This window comes from Thunnus maccoyii, chromosome 8 (genome assembly GCF_910596095.1).
Source record: "Thunnus maccoyii chromosome 8, fThuMac1.1, whole genome shotgun sequence".
In the NCBI taxonomy this organism is placed as follows: domain Eukaryota; kingdom Metazoa; phylum Chordata; class Actinopteri; order Scombriformes; family Scombridae; genus Thunnus; species Thunnus maccoyii.
In genome coordinates, this window is record NC_056540.1 from 23,027,747 (window position 1) to 23,035,570 (window position 7,824).

The window sequence follows — 7,824 nt, forward strand, 5'->3', positions numbered from 1 at the left end:
GGTTTTTTTTGCCCTTCGAAGGCTAAAACAATACAAATCTGCTCAGTAAAAGCTATCACATTTCCTTCTGATCAAGTTGTATTTCAATTTCAGTTTAAAATAATCAGATTGCTTCCATCCAGTTTACCAATGAATTTGGAGAACAAAACAAAACAAAAAAACAAGGCTGTGTAAAGACCTGAGCTGGTTTGTTGTGCTCCGTTTTTATCAAAGAGAATTATTTAAGACTTTAACATGAAAGTTCACACTTGTCTTCCCATTTTAAGCTTTCAAGATATTCAACTCTCAACGGACTGCACATTTGACTTTGCTCTACAGATCTGACACAGTGGTAGAAGTATGCCTGTTCTGGTGGGCAATCTGAAACTGCAGAACAGTAATTTGCCAACCTGGGTGGAATAATTTTCAACTGACCAACCACATCATTAGTATCACTCGTAATTTGGTTTATTGTATAATTGGGTAATTACACAGTATATCAAGACATAAACATTTCTCTTTGCATTTGTTATGCATGAAATGCATTTCCTTTTAGCCAAGTAATCCATATAATTGTAGATCAAAAAGGTTGAACACTATTAGTGACTCATTTGTTTGATTAATTTGTTAGATAAAAAACAAATTGTATATAATAATTTATGTAAAAGAAGAGCACACAATTTTAAATATAATTCAGTATATAATTTCAGTTATAACAGCGGGTTACTAAAGCAACAGTAGAAAGGTATTACAAGAGAGGTATAAAGCTCTCTTGTAGACTGCAGAGAGAAAAATCATTCTGCTCAGACCTGACTGGTATGGTAATAAATTGTACACATTGTATGTATCTGCAAATGCACAGCCACCATGTCAATTATTTTTCCTCAGATGACAGATAACACATTCTACATGATTGCATTTAAATAGATTTTTTTGTGATTCTTTACTGTTGCATTCACTAACATCTGTGCCATGCAGGTGATAACTATAAATGGCTTTAATGTGCAGTCTGGTGCAGGGAAGCCACTAAAAAGACTGCACATTAGAAGTAGTGACTATGTTTGTAGCGTGCAAGATGCAAATGATACAGACAGATACAGTGATATTGTAAAATTAGTGATAAGAAAAAGTCTGTTGCATAAAAGTCCCAGAACATAGGATTATAAACCCAACTGGGTCCCAAAGCAGTGTGACAAATTGTGGATAATGTGCTGATGCTAACCGTGGGAATATAAGAATCTGAAAGCAGGGAGCTTTTCAAGATGGAACTTCCCCAAATGCTTGAAAGATAAGTCTTTGATGAGGACGCTAAAGCCGGGAGCTCGCACCTAGACAAAAACGTGACAGATCATTACCTATGCAGCCTCCACATTTTTCTGCAAGTGGGCTCATGATGAGGTGAATTCCGCCAACAGCGGGCCGACTTTGAAGTGATTCATGGTATTACTGCTTTATTACTGCTCAAGCTAGTGAAATATTAGATGTCATACAGTTTTACAAAACTGAATCCAGTAGTGTTGCAAACTACCACATGTTTTTGTCTGGTTTCATTTTAAATCTTGACGATCAGTTTCATTATTAGAAAGGATTTGGAGATTAAGTCACGACAGCTTTTGTGGTGAAAAGAATGGGAGCAACTAAAATATTGACACTCACTTCTGTGATGACACATTATTCACTTGAAAATTGTTCCTACAGAGAATAATATTTTAAAATTAACTTTAAAATGAGACAAAGGAAATATTGAGGTGATTGCAGAATTTATAAAACATTTCATTGTCACCAAAAGTACAACCTTAGCTGTTTTTTTCCAGCTTTTGCTTATTTTCACTGACACATGCACAGTATAAGTGATAATTTATCTCATGAGTGTAAAATGCACTGTGAACCAGAGTTTCTATAATTCCACATCTATCACACTTCATTCTTAACACTTTCAGATAGTTTTGAACAGCCGCCCCAGGGCCACATCACCTCAGAGAGTGAACAAACACTCCAACACCAAATAATTCTCCTTGAAAAAACAACCACTGGGAGATCTGCTATACAGGACATTGCTGCAATAGAACAGTTCTTCTCACAAATCACTATGAGGAATGTGTTCATTCCTGAAAGACAAGACAAATCAGATCATAGCTTGCTGTATCATACTCTCTATTGGATATCTTTGTACAATAAAGGATACTGGTAAACTCATTTTCTGGGACTCTGCTTGTTTTATAGTATGGCACCATCAGTACACAAGCATCCCTTATTGTATTGTTCTCTGTGTTTGAACCTTGTAACACTCTGCAGACGTATAGCACATTTTCACCAAGAATTCGTGTTAGAAATCTATTTTTGTAATTGGTAAAAGATGGGACATGCAGTACTGTAGGCATCTGTGCAACTCTTTGCAACTCAGTAATCAGCCAGAAACAAGTCTTTTAAATGAAACACCAAGTGCATAATTTGTAACTACCCTCCAGAGCGACACATTTAAATATCCCCCCAGACATATTTTAAGACATATCAAAATACTTGCTTTCATAAAAAAAAATGTGTCTGATGCCGTTTTTCCACAAAAAAGGTTCAATTACCTCATTAAAATCCACAAAATGACATTTAGTCCTCTCTCATTGAAAAATCCAGAATCTATGAATATGCAAAAATATTTGGCACTTCAAAAGCTTTACTGCTGGAAACTCCTACTTCACTGAAAAGTCCGATTTTAGTGTTTACACATCATACTTGTGTCCATACTGGACCGGCGTTGGCTTCCAAAATAATTGTGATGTCACAAATCATGCTTGTAGGTAGACACTTTAAACTCAGCACAGTGAAGTGAGAGCAGAGAAACTTTCCTCTTTCAGCAGGTGAATGTGAAAACAGCCTTCTTGTGTCAGACTCTGCACATACATCATTCTGCACAATGAAGCTCCAACATTCAAGTGAAGTAACAACAAGCAAAACATATTTTTGAGTGGGACTTTAAGCATTTTCTGATCTGACACCTCCATTGGTAGGACAACATTGTTTGTCAGTGACTCCCTGAGGTTTGGTTAGGTTTAGGCACAAAAACAACGTTATTAAGGTTAGGGATAGATTGTGATTTCAGTGAAAACACATTAACTACTTTATTGAGTTAGGGGACCTTTGCTGTCTTGGTTAAAATAATAATTACTTGGTTCAAGTCAGGGGAAAAGATCATGGCTTTGTTTCAAGAAACCAATGTTGACTGTTAGGAAACATTGTCTTCCATGTCAAAGTCAGCCACTTTATTGTCCCATCCATCTATCGATCCATGCTGACCTCTTCGCAGTAAGGTTCTAAAAATGCTGTGTTGCCAGACAGAAATAGAAATTACATTCATATATTACTAAATGCAACAGCAAAAACATTTTGCAGGAAACGTAATGCTTGACGAATTACATTTTCTCTCAACATAATGATAAAATATTGTTAATCAATGTATTTGGCAAGTAAGAGCAAGAAATGTTCACTGAGAACAAATTTCATTATTTTTCCACCAAAATATCTGATCCTGCAGTACAGTATGTGCTGGTATGACAACATTATTACACTTTTTTATGGTAGTAGTTTTGTATAGTAGTTAAGGATAGGGAAGATCATGGGTCTTGGTTTAATACAGTAAAAAGTCTGCAATGACTTGAATCACAATGCGTTTATTAACATTTAACTGAAACCAAACGCTTCTCTTGCCTTAAATCTGACCACAGTTGTGACTCAGGATACGAACCTCAGTCCCTCCTTTTTTTGAAGTCCTCCTTGAAAAAAACATTGCATGTGAAATAATCCAGACAGTGATTATGTTTGTCAAGTCAACACAATTGAGACAACAGTTTAATAGTGTATAAATGTAATTTCTAGGTGACAGTGTTGGAACAAACTCAGCCCCCTCATACCTGAAGGAAAACGCTCTCACCAGTGCAGCACCTTGCATTTGTTTTGCTTTGCAGTGCTGTTGTCCATCTGAACACCTTCTAACAACTTCACATAAGTACTTCCCTCTGCTTCTGACAGACAATAGTCATCCTACAGCCACAATACTGTAGGTCTTTGTCACATGAATGTAAACGTATATGTTGTTATTGGGAATTTGCTGAAATGACTGTTTCTGCTGGAGTCTTGCTATAAATGTAATATTATTATCAGGCCTTGAAAAGTTGCAAGCCAGTGTAGTTAGTTTATTCTTCAGACATTATATACTATAAAGTGATTGAACTAAATGTTGGTTACCACAAGACATTGATGTAGTAGTAGTGTCTAAATCTGTCACGTCAGCAGGCTCTGCCTCATTAATCTGTCTGATTGATCCCGTGTAGGTGTCTCCATGACCTTGCTTTGCACCGTGAGACCTGCATCCCTGTCATTGTCACCTGATCTGCCTTTTTTGGTTGACGACAAACAACATAGACAATATACAGTATGTTGATTTTTGGAACCGGAGATCCATCTTTTCGTCAGTGTGGATATTAAGGGTGTTAACTTCAACTGTTAAAAATCTTGATAAATGGGTCCGTTTATTTATTTTGGTCATAAAATTATGACTTTCTTGCAGAAAGGAATAATACTCAAAAACCTTTTAATATGCAGTATGTGATAAAATGATTTTACAGTTAAGTAAGTTTAGTAATATCTTCTGTTTCAACCCTCCTCTGAACAACTTGGCACATATTGAAATAAGTCCCGGCATGCAGTTGCTCAGCTTTTCATTTAACTGATGACAAAACTCCAGTGCAGCTGATAAATTATTTTTTTCCCCCCAAATTCCTTTCAAAGCAATTACAAAAATCACCCCCTCTGCAAAACCAAAATATAAGCCAACACTGTAAGACTGAATAAACAATCTAATCTTACAATCATTGCCTGTGGATTACAGATAAATCCCTCTCATTTATTAAGCTCTAGGATGATATACTGATAGGCTACTACATACCAAAAAATGGGGAACAAATGAATTCAGCGACATGATATTATTTGGTCTCAAGTTAGAATTCAATACAGAAGAAGCTTTCACCTGAACATGTTCTGTTTGCATAACTTTGTGCTGTTCCACATCATCTCTTTGACACAGCTGCCATGCCTTTCATTATTCTGTAGTCGAAGCTCAGTTCATGCAGTGATAGAGACTGTAAGGAGAGGATCAGTCGAATGTTGTGCATAGTGCAGCTCCTCAGAGAAATCAATGCCGGTTACCTATATGTGATGGAGAGGCTTTTAGTGATACTGAAAGTATGCACTGCACAGTTGTTTGTATAGCAGCAGTGAGTGTGTTAGCAGAGGTGATGTATTTTATTTTTCATTGTATTTCTAAAATATAGCAGAGACAGTATGCCTGGCGTGGTATAGTAACACCTACACAGTGATGATCTCTGCACTTGGACTTCACATGGCATTCATTCAGCAGGGGTGCAAACTCATAAGATGTGAAAAAGGTGACAAAGATGCAAACCCCCTAGGGGGGTCCAAGGGCACACCCCCCTGGGAAGAAAATTTTATATTAGCTTTGGATTTACAGCCAATTTTAGCATGAGGATATAGGGAAAAACTCACCCTAGAAATGATGTAATCTTACTGCTGCAAAAGTAAAAAATGGGCGCATCAGTACAGAGCACTTAAAAAACAACAACAAAAAAACAGTCAAGAGAGTGCAGAGCCGGGTCCAAAATTATATTAAAGTGCATTGCCTCCATTAGCTATACAATGAAGTTCATCAAACAAAACAAAAACACAATATACACAACTGATAAATCAAATGAAAAACATGAAAAAAGTTTATGGTATATTTTGGTAGAGAGAGAGAGAGAGAGAGAGAGAGGCAGACAGGGATTAAAGCAAAAAAAATCTTTTGACTTTTTTCAAGCCACAGCCAAGTCATATTCCCCATGTCTAATTTGTAAAACATGTTATAAATTACACTACTTGCTAAACAAATCACACAGTATGTAAAATTATGAGATTTCAGCACCACTCCACACATAATGTTCTCTAATACAGCCATCAAGGTTAAATACTCTAGACCAATAGTGTTTTACGGGAAGAAGATGATTTTGAACAGCTTTTCTATTGCCAGTTTTCTCTTTCGTCATTTCAATGCCTCTTTCAGTTTATGAAATAAAACTGCTTTTTCTTTTTTGCAAAGCTGGTCTCAGTTTTTACTTTTTCAAATAGTCAACCATCTACATAGCTTTTCATTACATACATCTTTATTTGTCTTATTAATTATTATTATACACATAAGATTAAGGGAAGACAAAATACCTGAAATTGCTATATTTGTTCTGACTTATTTCATGAGTTCCCTAATTTGCATAATTTCATGATAAAAAAGAAAGGTTATAATACAGAAATATATTGTGTGTGGGTCTATATTAATAAATTTCATTCTGATAGAAGAGCAAGATTTTGGTTGGGGGGTTGTGGCCTTAAAACACATCCACCCACACTTACGTTGAGGTTAAGACATTTCACATAGGCTTGGCCATGTTCGAAATTGGGCCTACTAGTACAGAGAAAATAGGTGATATAAAGTAGGGATGTCAATGATTAATCAATTATCAGTTAATTTCCGATTAAAAATATATTAACTGATAATGCAGAGGGCAAGGGATGTGCAGTGTAAGTGTCAGAAAATGTTCTGCAGATTTGCTGTGGTATATGGTTGCACCACCAGGTGGAGCCTCTTACTTTTTAAGGAGATTGAGTGACAGGTATGTTCGGTGACCGCCCCTAAGGGCCGCACAAACTGTAAAACAAACACACCTCCCTGGCTTCGGAGGAAGAAAAATGTTGCAACATGCCTTGATCTGCTCACTGTGGCAATTCTGAAGGATAAGATTGTAGAAATTCCATGGAGTTGTTGTTTGGCAGTTGTCCAGTTTAGCTATCTGGAGCTTATGCTAATGCTAAACTAGCATCTTGAACAGAAGCAGCTGTTCGGTTAATGCAGGCTGAGAGCTGAGTGTCAAACAGTGGGACTCTAATTACACATGCTTCCAACAAAATCAACACAAGAGTGATGAACTGTATAAGCGACACCCCCTTACTCTGAGTATAATTGCATTTTAGCGGTGGCAGTAAATGGACTGAAAGTTGGAGCGACAGTATTTCTGTGTCTGTTGCAGCTGAGTAGCTGTTTCCAGTAGCTGGACTAACGTTAGCTACAGTGAACAACAAACATCACCCCATCATGTAGATCCACAGGTCTCCAGATTATTTTATATTAAACCAGTCCGACTGAAGTCTGTTGTGGGTAGATTTGGGTAACTTGTTTTACATTTACACTGTAAAATTATAATACCCGCTGTACCAACAAATTCTACATATTTATTTTAGTCTACTACTGTGTATCTGAACAGACTGTATATGCAGCCTGTTCATACGGCGCACGGGCTAACAGTTAGGCCTACAGGACACAATGAAACTTCTATCTGCATGTTATTTTCTGTTAATAATAACATGTTATTTACTTTCAATTGGCAGGCTAAATGTGAACTTGCCAAATGCAAGGCTAATGTTAGCTGGCTAGCTAACACCTGTAGCAAACTGTTATCTGTCCATCGTTTATGTTAACTCTTAACTTCACTGATTGAACATTCAACAACAATAATACTAATCTTATTGTTGTTATTACGTTATGTGGATTTCCGTAAACAATCCCCCTTGGCTCGTGAATGTGACAATCTGCAAAGAACAACATCTAGTTGGATGCAGCTGTCACTGTATTTTTACAACATCAAAGTCATTGAATGAATGGGAAGTTCTCTCTCTCTCTCTCTCTCTCTCTCTCTCTCATCCCCCCAACCTTCCTGAATTTAAAAAACTCATCAGATCTACACAAAT